The 16,753-nt window shown below is 43.2% G+C and overlaps 1 long non-coding RNA gene across 3 annotated transcripts in view; it reads left to right on the top strand.

Annotated features, from left to right (window-relative positions):
• The window catches only part of LOC108401164 (uncharacterized), a 78,673-nt gene that overhangs the window by 22,946 nt on the left and 38,974 nt on the right, over window positions 1-16,753 (top strand). For 2 of the 3 annotated variants that reach the window (XR_005056279.2, XR_012128811.1), the window contains exon 3: window positions 6,279-6,391. This is a non-coding gene — a long non-coding RNA (uncharacterized lncRNA). Of the gene's footprint in view, window positions 1-6,278; window positions 6,392-10,762; window positions 11,254-16,753 lie in introns of those variants that run through there. The other variant, XR_001854152.3, reaches the window with a different exon arrangement.

The following is a 16,753-nucleotide window of genomic DNA, read 5'->3' as shown; positions in this document are numbered from 1 at the left end:
TATAAGCTTAGTACATCAACAAGAAATATATTTCTATGGTATCTGAGCCAGTGTTCATTTATCAGGTCTCTTAATTATAGCATTTAACCTATCCTAACTAATGTAAGAGAAGAAATAAATATATTCAAATAATAAAAATTCAACATTGTGAACAGAGAAGTGGGGAAAAGTATGGATGTACACAAGGTTCAAAATGGGAACAATTTGCAGCAAAAGCCCTGGGACAGGAGCAGCATCTTGATGTTAAAGGAGCATAAAGGGTATAAGGACATCAATGTGAGGCAAAGGACTCTTTCTCCTAAGTTCAAAATTGTGTTTCCAGTGTGCTAAAGGTATTGTAAGTCAAATAAGTTGGAATAAATGGATTGAACAAAGCTTTACAGGTTTCTTCTCAGAAGTTCCCAATTTCATATTCCACTATGTATTAGACAGAAAATATTTAAAACCTTCCAATGACTACCTGTTTGAATCATAAAAGCCAAAGTCCTTACTATTATTTATGAGGCCTCACAGAATCCATCTCTGCCTTTTCTCTGATCTTACCTCATGCCACCCTCCATGAGAATCCAGGCACTGAATGACTTGTTTATCACCGTATCCCCAGCACTTGGAAATAATTTAGAAAGCATTTCCAAGCTTACTGGATCAAGGAATTCTAATTTGAAGAACATCTTGGAAACTAGTATTCTGTGGAACACATTTTAGAAAATGCTGGTTTAGAGGAAGTCCTAAATATATCCCCCTGTAACTTTACATGGCTTCAGATACATACAAATACAAGGGAGAATTTGTAGTTCATCTTATCAGGCACTGGGAATAAAGAGGAATCCTTGGCTGCTGCTTGGAAGGCTTTCAGAGCAACCTGACATAAAGGTTCATAAAGTGAATGGAAAAGGGAGGGCTTGACTCTCCAGGACTTTACTGCTTCTTTTCTCAGGTGCCAAGATCTTGATGATGAGTGTTTTTGCCAGGTCAAAGAATCCCCTTTGGGTTTAGTGGCCAAGTGTCAACAGCACTTAGCTGATTTAATCTCCAGTAATTCATCAAAGATCTGACCTGCCATTTGGTCCTGAACCAATTTAGTTATTATGGGTGGATTTGCTATGGCAAAGTAGGGTGTGTTTCGCCTTGGTGAGCCCCCAAGTTCCTTTTCTACCTCTGCAGCTTCCTCCAGCACTCCAAAGCAGATAGGACTCACCTTCCACAAGTGTTATCCTGCGGGCAGTGTGGCATTTGCTGAGAAGTCAAGTGAGTTTCATCATCATCATATTATCAGCGGGCACTTGCTGCTCACCTCCTCTGAGGCTCAGCATGCTGCACATTCTGCAAAGCAACCTCTGGCGAGGCTGGCATCTCGCGGTCACAAAAACGAGGGAACAGAGCAGTTAATCATGTGCAACTCCCATCTGTTAATAAACAGTGCAAATAGGGAAGAATTCATCATTTGCTTTTGGGGACACAAAGGTTAAGTGCTTTGTCCCACCCTACAAATCAAAACACTGTCAGAACCCAGAATGGAGTAGGGAGAACTGACAGGGCTCTTTTCAGTCCTCCAGCACCTTCCACCTCCATAGAAGTATTAGTTGGTTAAATACCTCCATGGTGGAAGCCAGAAAATGGTAGTTAAAAAAAAATGTAAAGCATTCAGAGAAATTGATGGATGCTTAAGGAAAAACTATGATAGAGAGTCCAAGAAGAAATATTCAGTCAATAGAATCAACTTTTCCACATTGAAAGGCAAGTTTGATTTGCTAAATTTCACCCCATCCATACCATAAAACAAATGAGTGTCATTTAAAGAAAGGGTTTCAAAATTCTCCAGTCATATCGACTCAATTACTCCTCATTTCCAGGCATGTTAAATAAGGCAGAATGCCATCTCATCACATCTGAAAGTAGTTTGGGCATGATCTAGAGAAAAATATTTCCTGGACATTAGTCTTTATATGATTTTTGTTTCTTAAAGTGCCAAGGGGCAGAGAGAAATATAAAAGCCAGAGTGTATTAGTTGGCTGTCAGCTCCCTCCCTGGACCCTAACACGTTTCTTGCAAGTTTCATACCATGTGGTTTAGGGACTTTGCTAAGAGACATTGTTTGGGCCAATGGGCCTCGGGATTTCAAGCTTCTAACTTTGGGGCCAATGTCTCATTTGATTCCTTCTATCTGATAAAGCTTCTTCTTTCCTAGACCACCACTATTTTTCCAAGGCTTGATCCTCAGGTGGATGTATTAGCTTCCCCCTGTGTCATGGGTGCCGAGCACACCATCTTGGAATCCCATTATTTAAGAGATGATAGAGTGAGTGAGTGTAGGTGAATCAGAAGAAAGTAACCTTCCTCCAAAGGCTGCTTGTTACCTTTAAGATCAAGTCGAAATCCCCAGGTATATTTGAAAGGATATACCATCATCGGGCCTTGATTGATAAGCCCAGCTCCATCTTTGTCACTCGCTCGTGAGAACCCTGGGCTCCAGCCTTGCTGATGCACTTGCAGTTGCCAGAGTGTTCCATGTTCCTTCTTTCCCTTCTGACTTTCACATTGCTGTTTGTAGTTGCTGGGAATTCCTCAAGGAAGTGCAAATGTCTTTTCCTCTGAGAAGCACATGCAGAGGCAGAGTTAAGGGCTTCCACCATTATGCATCCATGGTACCTTGAAATATACTTCTTTATAACATATCTTATTCTATGGAACTCTGTGTTCACATCTTTCTCCTCCACGAGATTAAGAGCTCCTGGAGGGGACTGGGATTGGCACAGTACAGGTACTCAACAAATGTTTACTAAATGGAGCATTTTAATATTAGAAATACAATCTACAAAGTACATTTCCTAAAGATAGTTGACTGGAAATCTTATTTTCCTGTATAATCTTACCCTTGGGTCTTAGATGTACATACTTAGATGTAGATCTTTCAGTTGTGAATTTGAGAATCTGCTCATGATTCTTTGGAATGAAATGAACATAGTCTTATAAATTTAATTAAGAAGAAAACTTAGTTAAAATTCCTATGGAACAGTATTTCAAATTACTTTAAATTTGCATACAGGATATAATATTTGTAAAAATTGTGCACCACATTAGTGAAATTCCATTTTGTTTCTGCCCATGAATGAGAGGTCCTGGGCAAGAAATTCACCAAGAAAAGAATGGTAAAGTAAGCTGAAGGTACTACATATGATTTTTTTTTAAGCTGCAACTTTGGAGGAAAGAACATTCCTAGACATATTATTGCATGATTTATAATCCTCTCACTTAAAGTCTAGCAGATGGTTCTCTGAAGTCCTGTAAGGCAGTTTGTCTGTAGCTGTAGTTACATGGTTTAGAGTCAGAAACATCTTAGTGAATTATTATTGAATTGTAGGGCTTCTTCTAAGATGCAGAAAGGCTTCCCCATCCAGAAGTGTTGGCCAGAGGATGTGTGCCTCTGAGGCAGCCAGTCCCTGTGGCTCATTTCCTGGCAAGAATTTTCCCAGCTGCCTGAGGGTCCCCTTCCCAGGCAGCTCTTGTCTCAAGGAACAAATCACATAAATAGCCTTGGTCCCATTTGATGGATGAGACTTGATGGCATAAAGCTGATCCCCCTGAATGTAAATTCTGTGAGGAGATAGATTTTGTTGGTTTTGTTCACAGATGTATCCCAGGCCCTTAAGTAGTGTTGCACACAGTAGCCATAAATCAACTTTGTTGAATGAATGAATGAATAAAAGATCCTGATAGTCTGACCTCTTCACCTCACCTAGGATGCTTCTGTGCAACCACTGTGCTCCCGTGAGTCAGGAGGGACAGGATTGCTGAACTTCTGGGCCTGAGTTCTAAAGAGTATGGGTGTGCTCTTCCATCCCCACCCAGGGCTCAGTGTGGTCCTTGCCCAGATTCCATTTCAAGTTTCATTCATCTTGATGGGTATCTATTTGCTCTTTTTTAGCCCCCCTGAGGGAATTATTTGCCTCTCGATGGCTGGAGATGGCTGCTGTTTGCTTTGCCTGCCCATCAAACTTCCATATGACACAATCCATGCCTCTGTTTTGGGGTACAATGACAAGTCCTGGTCAGAGTCCCATCTCTTGTAAGCAAACAGCCATCCTTGTCCAGAAGCCCTGAGCTATAAGTTTTGAGAGAAATTACGAGGCCACTGCTGCCCTGGCACTGAAGCAAATGAGGTCATCAGAGAGAATTATGGATGCATTGGTATCTTAAATGCGTTGGTATATTTTTCTGGTTCAGGCCTCCTTGCTTGAGATGTAAAACCAAAAGCCCCAGAAGACTCAGCTTCTCCCTTTCAGTGCTTTTCATACAACATCCTTTAGAGATTACCAAGGGTCATTTTAATCAAAGTGGAAGACATCTCTTATTATGATGGCTTTGCTGACAAATAATTAAGATGAATTACTAGCATATACTTGTCCCAGCTGCCTCATTGGTGTCCATTTGGAGTATGCATACGAAGCACATAGTCCATGCCTCAGCTCTTTAAAAGCAATTTATAACCTAACTCACCATCCTAACTACCTGCGAAGATTTTAATCCTAAACCTGTCACCACCCATTATTTTCACAGGGTCCTGACAGTTCTACATTAAAACAGTTTATAAGTAAAAGTTAACAAGGCCTAGAGAGGGTGATTTATGTTTCAGTGTGTGAAACAGTCAACATTCTTTTCCTGGCCAAAGATAGCCCAGAGCTCTTTGTGGACTGAAAGAAGAAAATTATCTGGGGAAAGATGAATGGCTTGTGCCTTTGGGCAGGTGGCTGATGTGTGGTCCTGGGCTGAGACCCAGGCTTCCAGCAAAGCTTAGGAATGTGAGAACCGAAGTGCAGCATCCCTGCCTTCCCACATTCCCACTCAGCATCACCACTGGGGACTGGGGCTACTTCTCAGGTATTGGGTGCGTGAAGGAAGTGTAAGCCTTTGTCTTTAGAAACTATTGATGACTCAGAAAGTATTCTTGATCCATCAAAGCCAATAGTGAAGCATCACAAAACTGTCTTGCTTGCCACAGGCAAATACACATGGTTGAGTCAGAGAAGGTAGGAGAGGTATTTATGATGTCAACATCCCATTCCCCCAAAAAAACCCTCCACACTTCAGGCAAGGTAGAACAACCAACTGATGCTTTCTTCAGCCCTGACCTTCCCCATTGTACTCATTAACACAGCTTCTGAGAAGCTCTCCTTCCTATGTAAGGATGCCTAGCTCCCCACTCCGTTGCATTAGTTTTCTGGGGCTGCCATAACAAAATACCACAGATTGGGTGGTTGATACAGCAGAAATTAGTTTCTCACAGCGCTAGACTGGAAGTCTGAAATCAAGATGTCTGCAGGTTTGGCTTCTCCTGAGGCCTCCCTCCTTGGCTTGCAGATGGCTGCCTTCCTGCTGTGTGTTCAGATTGCCTTCCCTCTGTGCAGGTCACCCCTGTAGTCTCTCTGGGTCTTAACTGCCTCGTTTTATAAGGACACCAGTCAGATTAGATTAGGACAGTAGCAGCCTCAGGTGAATGTAACCCCTTCTTTAAAGGCCCTATCTCCAAATAAAGTCACAATCTGAGGTATCAGGGTTTAGGGCTCCAACAAGTGAATTTGGAGTGTGACACAATTCAACCCATAACACCAGTCACCCGCCAAAGCACTCCAGCAGAAAGTATCTTCAGAGGTAGTAAGTATATCGAAGTTTCTCTAACTCTCTGATATAGCCAGTATAATCCTATTTTGAGGAATAAAGGACAACCCATCTCACAAAAGGAAATAGAAATGTCATCTTAGGGGAGCTATCAAAGCACTTCTAAATGGCACAGCAAAACAAACTCCTCCCCAAGACATTAATTGCATTTCCTCCCTTTAATGCATCATTAATCAAATTCTCTCTTTTTCTTTTTTTTTCTTTTTAAAGAAGAAGGCAGCCTGTCATTTCTTCTTTTATTCAAGTGTATCATTAAAGCCACATCCTCTTTGCCACAACCACATTCCATTTTTGGTGCTCAACTTTCTAAATGTGAACAGAAACTAATTTAGACTCCTTCTTCTAAAGCTGGTATGGTAGGTATTTTTCCCTCCATTATTTCAAGTTATAATAAGCGGGTGTGATTGGAGCTACTCCCAAGATAAGCAGGCCATAATATTTTCACTGTCACCATGATCACAGACTAAGATAAGAGGCAAACGTGCTATTTTTACTCCCTGTTTTTCACTCCTGGTGTTAAACACAAGGAGAACGAGTGCAAAACAAACTGGCTCAGCCCGGGCAGCAGAATACAACGCGCCCAACCTCTTTTCTTTTTTCAGGCTGGCCGTGATGTTCCGCAAGGATGACACAGATACTATTGAGGTGCTTCGGCGCTGCGGAGATGCCTCCTAATTGTGTTTGCAGCTCAGAGCAGAAAGCATGCCCATTAGAGGTACTTGTTGTATCATTTTTAAATCAAGGCCATCTTTTTCTCAGTGGTAAACGTGAAATGTTTTTAAAGGCCAGACTTAGCATAAAAAAAAAAATCTATTGGTTGCCATGGATACCACTTACCACACAGGACTGCGCTCTGTGTTCAACTGTGTGATTTTTCTCTATTCAAAGGTTCAGCATTGTCAAAAAACAAATTACTTTTTCTGTTGTTTATCGCGAAGTTCATTACAGGGAAGGCAATAAATAAGATATTCACATATGGAGGGGAGAGACGTGGGAAGTCAGTTGGGCACTCTGTCTTCAAATTCAGGATTTTACAATAATGATAGCCAAATTGGCGATTGTTAGAAAATAAAACGTATTTTGATCTTTTTCCTGTGTATGTGAATATAAAGGAAAGCAGGTACTTGGAAGTCTGCTCCCAACAAAATTACATAGTAATAAGGCTTTTCCCACCTACACAGCACTTAGGAAGCTCTGAAAGAGTGAGATTCAGCTCTGGTAGGCTTGAAACTTGGTCTGAGGCTTGTGGCTTTCCTCTTCAGGAGAGAGGACGTCGGTTTAGGATCTGTAGTGGCTGAATTATTCATGCCATCTTTCCACCGCATATCTTCAGGGTTGAAACCTGTTAGGCTGCTGTTATTAAGTGCACAGGTCCACCTGCGTGCAAGCAGCCAGACACACCCGCGCCGCCGGCCTCGGCGCCCTGCTATTTAGCCTGAATATTTGCAGCTGGGAACTCCTTCCCAGCACCACCCCTTCTCCCGTCCCACCTCCACTCCTCAAGGGAAAGGGAAGAAAACACCCACAAAGAACTGACAGAAGCACGGAGAGGGAGTTTCTCACATTACTGGAGGGTATGCAAAGATAATTTGGTGTCAGCAAGTTCCCATTGGCTGAAGCCTGGAGTATTTTGCAGTAACTCCCAATTAATCAAGGAATGCCCTGAACGCTGACTTTTTACTTAAGATGCTCTCCTGTCACCTCTCCAGTACTTTTTAGACGCCTTGATTTGGGCTATTTGCATGACAATGAGGTAAAGGGGCGACCTTAATGAAAGCATCTGGTTTTCAATGTGCTTGTTGGTATTGGATGTGTATAATAATAGCCTGAGGGAGTTTGAATTCTTCTGGTTCACAGGAAAGCAGTACACTGATGCCCGCTAATATGCAAATTACAACTAGTCACCAAAATTTTGCTTATAGCTGGTGGAGTTATCGAGGCTGCAGAGCAATAGTCAAATTGCTGCCCAGGCATAACCTACTTGCAAGATGCACTGGCAATTAATTTACATATTGCAAACATAAAAAGAAGGCAAAATAAAAAGGAGAATGTCCAGGGAACACATAAGTGGTATTGATAATCTCCTCGCTGCCCACTCTCCTTTGTGGGAAACTTGCCGAGTCCTACCTGGAGTTTGAGCCTCCCACCAAAGGAACTGAGAACAGAGAGCCTCGAGAGTCAGGAGTTTTACTCGCAGGAAATCAGAAGAGGCATCTGTGAAAGACTGCTCAGTGAGGGCAGGGTTTAACTCTGTTTCATTTACAATGTTTCCTAATGCCTAGAACACTACCTGGCACATAGTAGATGCACAAGAAATCTTTGAAATTCAATGAACAGCAGTAGGTGGTTATAAGAGGTAGCTGCATCAGTCACATCTTTCTTGAGAGCAGTGAACACCAACTCTGGTTAGCTTTAGCAGAGACAGTCTTTACAGCAATGCCATAGGGAAAGGTGAAACGAGACAGGTATTAGGGCAATTCCAGGAGTCTAAGAGGCAGAAATCAATGGAGGGTCCCTTCAGAAGGCTGCCCCTGGGATGGAGTGGCTCCAACCATTTTCAGTCTTTTTGTCATTCACATTTCTAGGGAGAGGGTCCTTTACCTTAGCTTGGATTATACATTCATCCTTGGGTAAGAGCATGGCTGGCACGCATGGGACCTGGCTAGAGACGCTAAGTTCCAGTCTCCCTTGCAGCTAAGTATGACCAGGTGACCACGCCCACACAATGGAATGGGGTGAAGTGATATGTAGTCATTTACAGGGTCACAGGGCTGGCACTCCTTGCTCCCTTTCCTTCCTGCTGGGTGGAATTGGCACAAACTGGGGCAACCTTGGAAACCACTCACTGAGGATGGCAGATCCACCCTCCTAGTCTATATCCCCAGTGACTGTATGAAGCTTGTCTACTGGCTCTGGATTGTAATATGAGAGAGAAAAAATTTCTATTTTGTTTGAGACATTATAATTTGGAGTCTCTTTGTTATGGCTACTAAGCTTTCACTTAAAAATATTGAAAGAGGGAAGAGAAACATCACCCCCTCCAAAGCAATCTGCGGGGTCACTTTCATCAGAAGAAGGAGAAATGGACACTTGAAAGCACAAATGACAAATGCCCACTACAGTAGTTGCTTCTATTGCCCATATGATCATCACACATGAGCTACATTTAGCCCAGGTAGTCACAGCTCCTGCTTACGGACTAGGCTGCCTGGTTAGACATTCCTAACCAGTAAGTGCCTCTCTTTTTTTGCCCCTCAAACACACAACTTGACCCATGTGTGCAGCTTTCCACTTACTGCAATACCAGCCATAGAATTTCTCATTAAAGGGAATGACGAGTTAAATCTCACCCACCATAAAATGAAAAGAAATGAAGTTTTGTGTCTGCCATCTTGTTTCTGTAGCTACCAGCACTTGGGGTACAGACTAATCTCTCATGAGCACAAGCCCAGCCTCAATAAGCTCTAAGAACCCCTTAAGGAAGGAGAAGCTATCACCAGGAAAATAAACAGCACGTTAGTCTGGAGAGGGAATGGCCAGCAGAGGCACAGACTCTTAATTTGTATTTTCATTTTGTGATTTCTTTTCAATCAGTTAGTACTTATTGATTGCTTACTATGTGCCATCACTGCTTTCTTTTTGAGTAGAAAGATGTATTATTTTCAACATGGGTTATTGTTGCTAGTGTTTAATGAAAAAAAAACATTATTGGATTTTTTCCTATTAAAATACACACACACACTCATGCATTTTAACTCTTGCTTCACTGTTAAGGGTAACTTTCCACTTACATGCTGGAAGTTTAAAAGGAAAATCGTATTTATTTAAAATAATTCCATTCTATAGTAAACATTGTGAAATGTGCTTATTCCATGGGCAAGACCTTCATTTTTTCTCTTTCTTCAATTTACTTTTATCCCATTTCTGGGTCAATAGCTCTGCCAATATTCTGGCATTACACAGTTTTGAGAACTTTTGTCATTAACTGCACAGGTTGTTTAACCAGTTCAGAGTTTTTGTCTTCGAATGAGAGAGTTGAAGTCAGCAAGCTTCTGTTCACTTCTCTCTCTCTGTCTGCAAATCCTTCGACACCATCTTTCCTGCTTTGCCCAAGAACCTGGTTCTGATTAGCCCAGCGCTGATCATCAGTGTCTGTACACAGACTCTTCCGGACTGCCCACCCAAGTCAAACCCTTAGATTTCTCCTTGGCCTTTGGCTCACTGGCCCCTGGGGGTGCTAGCTTGCCCCCTGCCTGCCCAGAAGAAAAAGAGGAATCGCTCCAATGATTCAGCATTCAGGCAGAGGTACAATTCTGATCAGAGGTGAAGAGGCAGCCCTTCCGGGTAGGGAAAACCTTTGAGCAAACTTTCCTTATGTAGAGATGGCTGGAACCTTGACTAGGGAAGAGGTTTAACCAAAAGAAATTGTGTTTTTTTGTGCCTTAATAACGGAATGGGAATATAGTGGGGAAGGGAGTCTGGAGCCAGAAAAGGAGTCAGGCACAAAGTCTAGATCAGAACTTCCTGCAGTAACGGAAGTGCTCCATTTCTCTGCTGCGCAACACAAGTGGCTATTGAACTCTTTTAATTTTATATAAGTTTAATTGATTTAAATGTGACTAGCCACACATGTGGCTGGAAACTACCCTGTTGGGCAGCCTAGGTCAAGAGGGAGAAGCCTCAGCAAACTCAACTTGAAGACTTAGGAAAAAAAAGCCAGTGAGAGATTGTGGTGCAGATGGCTGAAGGCCACTGGTTTTCTGTCCTGTGTCATCATGACAGTCTGCTAGGCAGAGGTAAGAAGGGAAGAGGAGGTCCTTGGATTTCTGGGGCAATGGAAGAAGGTACAGCAGATGAGAGGTGAGCAGGGGGACTCAGGCCAGACATGTCTCCCCCGTCCAGTACCCTGGCTTTGCCTCATTTCTCCAGGTCCCTAACACCTGTGAAGTGCCTTGGCTGACCCACATGACCCGTGGCTGCCCTTGGCTGGGAAGGGAGATCAGCACGCTCAGTAGCCCACAGTGCTCAAGCAGCAGAGACTGGATAGGGAGAGCAGAAGTGAAGTTTTATCTGCTTTTACCCACAGCCTTAGGACCCTGCTCTCAGCCAACCCAGTGCTACCTGGGCACAAGAAACTGTGGAAGGATGCAGCATGGCAGAGGAAGGACTGCTTCACTCTGCCGGCTGTTCCTTCAGCCCATGTCCTGAATGGCCACCAGAGGTGAGATTCTGTGGCTCCTCTTTCACCCTTGCCAGTCATCATCAAAGCCCATCCTAATGTGAACCCTCACTTGGATAAACTCCCACTGGTTCAGAAGACACAGAGCATCAAAGAGGCGGCCCTAGGAGGTGGGGAGGGTTTGTAAGAAAAATGATTTACCTGTGAGTACAAATGGAGAAACATCTCCACCTTTTCCCAACTTTCTGTGGTGTCAGCATCACTCCAGGCCGAGTGCAGTAGATGCAGCTCGAAGTTGATGGACCCAGCGATGGCAATAAGCAGATTATTTATGCTCACAGTGGTGGCTACAACAAGAATGATAACCTTTGCCCTCAGGGTGGGTGGGAAGATGGAGGAGAGAGAATTTTCTTATTTAATGCCTTCTTGTACAGTTTGAACTGGAATAAAATTTTCAAGATGAATCTGGCCATGTTTATACTGATGTTGGTGTTGAGGAGAAAGAGCAGGGCACAGGGTACCTTGTTCCTGAAGGAGCTTCCAGTAAGAATAGGCAATCGGGGGTCCAAGAGGGCATTTCTTGTGGGGTATGTGTCTAACAAAGGGAGGTAACATGCCACTGTTTTTCTAATGAAATGTGGATCTCACTGTGCGGAGGGACTGGATGACACAGTCTGGTTCTGAGCTCTGCACTGAGAATGTTGGCGTCTCATTTAGGGACATTCTCTGGACAAGATCCCTCGCAACCACCACATGGATTGGAAGAGGTACACGAGGAGAATCTGAGGTCTTGACAGAAGGGTGCTTTGAGGCTTAGTATCCAAAAGGATGTGAATCAGATGAAGCCAATTCACACAGAGGCTGGGGAAAGTCAGAAAAGGCCCTGGGAGGGGCCCTGAATGTTGATTTACAGGCTGACGTGGCAAAGCGAGGTGTGTGTAGTGATATTGGGCTTGCACCTTGTTAATGAAGTCTGTAGGGCTAGAGGTCCCCAGAATGCGGTTCCACGGCTGAACTTCAGAGATTGCTGTGGGGAGAAAGGGCCCACTAAAGCCTAGTTTGGGGGCAGAACTAGTGACCCCCTGAGTGGAGGGAGCTGTAAGTCACCCTAGCGGCGGCTGGGAGGCCTTCCCTTCAAAAGCTGGTAAGCTTTGCTGTCATCCCAGAAGGTCCTCTCCTCAAGGACTTCTCGCTTCATTTCTCCTCCTCCTTGTCTTGTATGACATCATCCTCAATACTTGCACAGTAGGGCAGAGCAGAATCACGCAGCACTCACAGGACAAACCTGCGCCTACAGTGATCAGCTGGCGGATAAACTGGAGGCAAAGCAGTGTGTGGCATTGCTGATGAGGGGCCGCAGGCCTGGGAGTTGCACAGAGCAATGTGAACCTCCAACCACTCCCAGTGGCTGGACTACCAAGACATATTCCACCTTAGCAGGAGGCCCGGGCTATCTCCAAGACAAAGGCCTCTGTTCCTCCTCCCATCTGTGGGGAAATATCTTTGCTGGCTTTCAGTTCTCAAGATACTGGCCCCAAAGTGCTTACACAGCCTCAGTGCCTCCAGAAACCCACTGCTGGCAAGCAGAGAGCTCAACTCTCTCGGGCTGCCAATTCAGGCCCTTTCCCCAACACTACATCTACTTAATTATTTTAATTGAAAAAAATAGGAAACTAATGATTACAGTTCTGTCAGCCAATACATAATGGACCCCCAAAGCTAAAGAAACTAGGGCCCTTGTAAAGGCCCACTGCTTCAGAATGGCCCTCACACTTGGCCTGGAGCAGGCAGGTCCCACTCCTGCGGGATGGGCTGCTTAACATAGTGTCAATTCATTCTTTCTCTCTTTTGTGGAAAACCCACCCCTTAACTCTGCCTGAGTCAAAAGGGTTCTGGAGTGCCTATGATTTCTTGCTTAAGAAAAAGAACAGCTTTTTTGGCATAATTCTGAGAGCAAGCAACATGACTCTCCACCACATCCTGGAAAATTCCAAGATACACAATGCATAACATGAATAGAGCTCCCAGCACGCAAGCCATGATAAGGAGGTGTGTGGCATTCCGCAGCCAGTCTCCTGCCTGTGAAGCTGCATAAAAGCCCAGTTACTGCTGCATAGCAGCTGTATTTTTCTTGTCTACAAGTTCCAGTTGTATGTAAGTGGCATGCAACAAGGAAACACCATGTCTGCCAATAATGGAAATTGCTTGAGATTTCTGAGGAACTGATGAATGAGAGGGGGTTGCAGAGAGAGCTTGGGAAGCTCCTGCCTTGACTTGAGAGTTTAGAGAGAGGTGTATTGATCTCAGTAGTCCGAAAGAGTGGTGAGGGAAAAGTTGGTGTATATGTGGGGCAGAGGGATTGTTGGGGTGGGTGTGTGTGGAATTTGAGGGTCTCATGGAGGCCAGAATTGCAACAAGGAGAGGAAGGGGATAGAATTCATGCCAAATCAGGTAGCAGGAGCCCCTGCTCAGATTCCCCCAATATCTGGCCAGTTGCCACCACATCCTGAGTTCTTCCACTCAGAGGGCCTTAGCAGGACTAGAGCACAGACACAAAAGTTAAGAAACTATTGCCTCTGGATCAAGGTGTCCCAGATAAGAAGCCTCCCCATTGCAGTTCTCATACCTACTAGATCTTATATTTGTGTGAGGGAAACACAGAGTGTGGAGCCTTATGAGTACCTATGGAGTGGGCATGGGTGGGCGTCATTATGTCTAGCTTTGCAGATGAAGAAATTAGGGCTTAAAGGTTTAAATGCCCACATCCTTGCAGCTAGCACAGACTCTGCAGAAGCAGGATTCAAGCTGGGCCTTTGGAGTCACTCTTACTCTCTTCATGACCTGCACTGCTCTTCCAGGTGTGATGGTTTCTGACCATTACCCACCCTTTTGGCCCCAACCTGGCTTTGCCCTTTTCTGTGTCCATCTGGCTCTGAACAGCCGCCTGCCTCAGCTCCACTGTCCACACATGCCCCCATTTCTGTCTATGAGACTTGGCTTAGAGACTTGGCTGGTGAGGGCTGTTTTCCCAGGTTTCCAAACTCCTGACACTGTATCTACCTCCTTTCTGACCCCAGCTTCAGCCGGCTCTAGGTCTGATAGTCTCTGAATTTTGCTCTGTCTAGATTTCATTGGTCATGTTTGCTAGAGGACTGTCCATGAAGCTGGGTCATGTTTGGTGGGAACTGGGCCAGGTGGCAGGTCGTTAGCCAATACTGCTTCACTGAGATGCTGGACCAGATGGGAGAAGCAATGTCAGAACCAGGAAATGGAGCCAAAGGTGCATCAGGTGCAGGCACTGGGGCAGGAGGCATCGAACCTGAGCAAAAGCCAGCATGTGAGAGCTGATGGGAGATGCCAGGCAAAGGTGGATAAAATGGGGGCAGCCCTGGGGTTACCTCTATGAGCATTGGGCATCTACCCATGGGGTGTTCCTTAAAAGCAAGGCAAACATGTTTTACTAGTGTTTTAACCACATTATCTCGGGTGAAATAATGGTGAGGCCAAATGCAGATCAAGAAAGAGAAGCTAGAAAGAGTTTTATAGTTTGTTTTCCTCACAGTTTCCTAGGAAGAACACAGGGCACCATGCAGGACCACATGGGGAAGCACCAGGGTCCATCAAGGCAAAGAGAGAAAGTGGGACTGTGTGAAGGAATGTGAAAGTCAGGGTAAGCAGATTTAGGACTGACTAGTTTGAATAATTTCACCAGACTCTGGGGCTTAGAGGCTGTCCCTGGTTGTCTGGTAATTAGGACCTGGCCCTCTGGCAATTAGGACAAGTGAACAGTGGCCTGGAGTGTGAGAGTCCCATGAAGGAGGTGGTAGGGGGTGTGGAATTAATTGGCTGCTCAAGAAGGGAAACTGATCCGCCTCTAGTCAAGGCCTCAAAAACTGAGTCAAGACAGCATTTAGACAAACATATAATTGGGTTGGGATAGACCCCTAGAGTTTTCTTTAAATGTGTAATTATAAAAGTAGTATATGGAGGTTGAGAATTCAACAATACACTGAAAACTGATTGTACAAGTGACTCCCCAACATCACAGGGAGTTCAACTTAATAGATAAATTATGTAAATAAATTCAATAGATAAACGTCTTTTTTTCAGAACTTTTGCTATGCCTGTAGGATATGTGTATCCATGAACACACACATACATCTACTCACACATATACACATTGTCTTGTAGTTTATACTAAAGATAAAAATAGGATCAATACTGTGGCATAAATTTCTTTTAGGTGCAATAGTAAAACATGAACCTTATTCTGTATATACAGCGACATCATTCTTTTCTAACATCTGCATAGTGATTCATAGTGTAGTTGAATCATAATACAGTAAGGATCACTCTACTATTAATTAATATTTATGTTGCTGTCATATTTTTTTCTTATTTCATTGGCTCAGTAAACATTGTACACACTTGCATGACTTTTCTGGTGAAAAAAATTCTCATAAGTGAAATTTCTGGATCAAAATTATATGCATTTTTAAATTTAATTAAGAACTGTTGAATTTCTCTCTGAAAGTATTATACCAGTTTTTATTCCCAGAACAGTTTATGGCTAGACATTAGACATTATTGATCTTTGTTTTTGCAATCTAATTGGTGAATAATGTGTCTCTTTGTTTTGGTTTATATGTATCTGATCACCGGGAAGGTTTGTGGGTCTTCTTAAATATTTATTGCTGTTTGAATATCCTCAAGTGTAAATGAATTCTTCAGGTCTTTTCCCAATTTAACTTTTTTTTTGGTATTTTAAGAATATTAACTTTTTAAGTGTAGATTTTTATTAGCCTATCACTTGCTTTTAATTTTGTTTATAGCATTTTTTTCTGTATAAAATCATTTTACTTTTATACAGTAAAATCTGCCCCTGTTTTATTTTTTATTTTTTTATTAATTATTTTTATTTTTTTTTTATTAAGGTATGATTGATATACACTCTTATGAAGGTTTCACATGAAAAAATAATGTGGTTACTACATTTATCCATATTATCAAGTCCCCATCCATACCCCAATGCAGTCACTGTCCATCAGTGTAGTAAGATGCCACAGATCCACTATGTGCCTTCTTTGTGCTACACTGTTTTCCCTGTGATCCCCTATACCATGTGTACTAAACATAATACCCCTCAATCCTCTTCTGCCTCCCTCCCCTTTGGTAACCATTATTTCATTCTTGGAGTCTCTGAGTCTGCTGCTACTTTGTTCCTTCAATTTTGCTTCATTGTTATACCCCACAAATGAGGAAAATCATTTGGCATTTGTCTTTCTCTTCCTGGCTTATTTCACTGAGCATAATGTCCTCCAGCTCCATCCATGTTGTTTCAAATGGTAGGATTTGTTTCTTTCTTATGGCCAAATAGTATTCCATTGTATATATGTACCACCTCTTCTTTATCCATTCATCTACTGATGGACACTTAGGTTGCTTCCATATCTTGGCTATTGTAAAAAGGGCTGCAATAAACATAGGGGTGCATATGTCTCTTTGAATCTGAGAAGTTGTGTTCTTTGTGTAAATTCCAAGGAGTGGGATTCCCGGTCAAATGGTATTTCTATTTTTCATTTTTTGAGGAACCTCCATATTGCTTTTCACAATGGTTGAACTAGCTCACATTCCCACCAGCAGTGTAGGAGGGTTCCCCTTTCTCCGCATCCTCACCAGCATTTGTTGTTCTTAGTCTTTTCGATGCTGGCCATCCTTACTGGTGTGAAGTGATATCTCATTGTGGTTTTAATTTGTGTTTCCCTGATGATTAGTGATGTGGAGCATCTTTTCATGTGTCTATTGGCCATCTGAATTTCTTCTTTGGAGAACTGTCTCTTCATATCCTCTGCCCATTTGTTAATCGGGTTATTTGCTTTTTCAGTGTTGAAGCGTTTA

The sequence above is a fragment of the Manis javanica genome, chromosome 3 (assembly GCF_040802235.1).
Source record: "Manis javanica isolate MJ-LG chromosome 3, MJ_LKY, whole genome shotgun sequence".
In the NCBI taxonomy this organism is placed as follows: domain Eukaryota; kingdom Metazoa; phylum Chordata; class Mammalia; order Pholidota; family Manidae; genus Manis; species Manis javanica.
The sequence above is the reverse complement of the archived record's forward strand: the minus strand, read 5'-3'. Positions and strand labels throughout refer to the sequence as shown.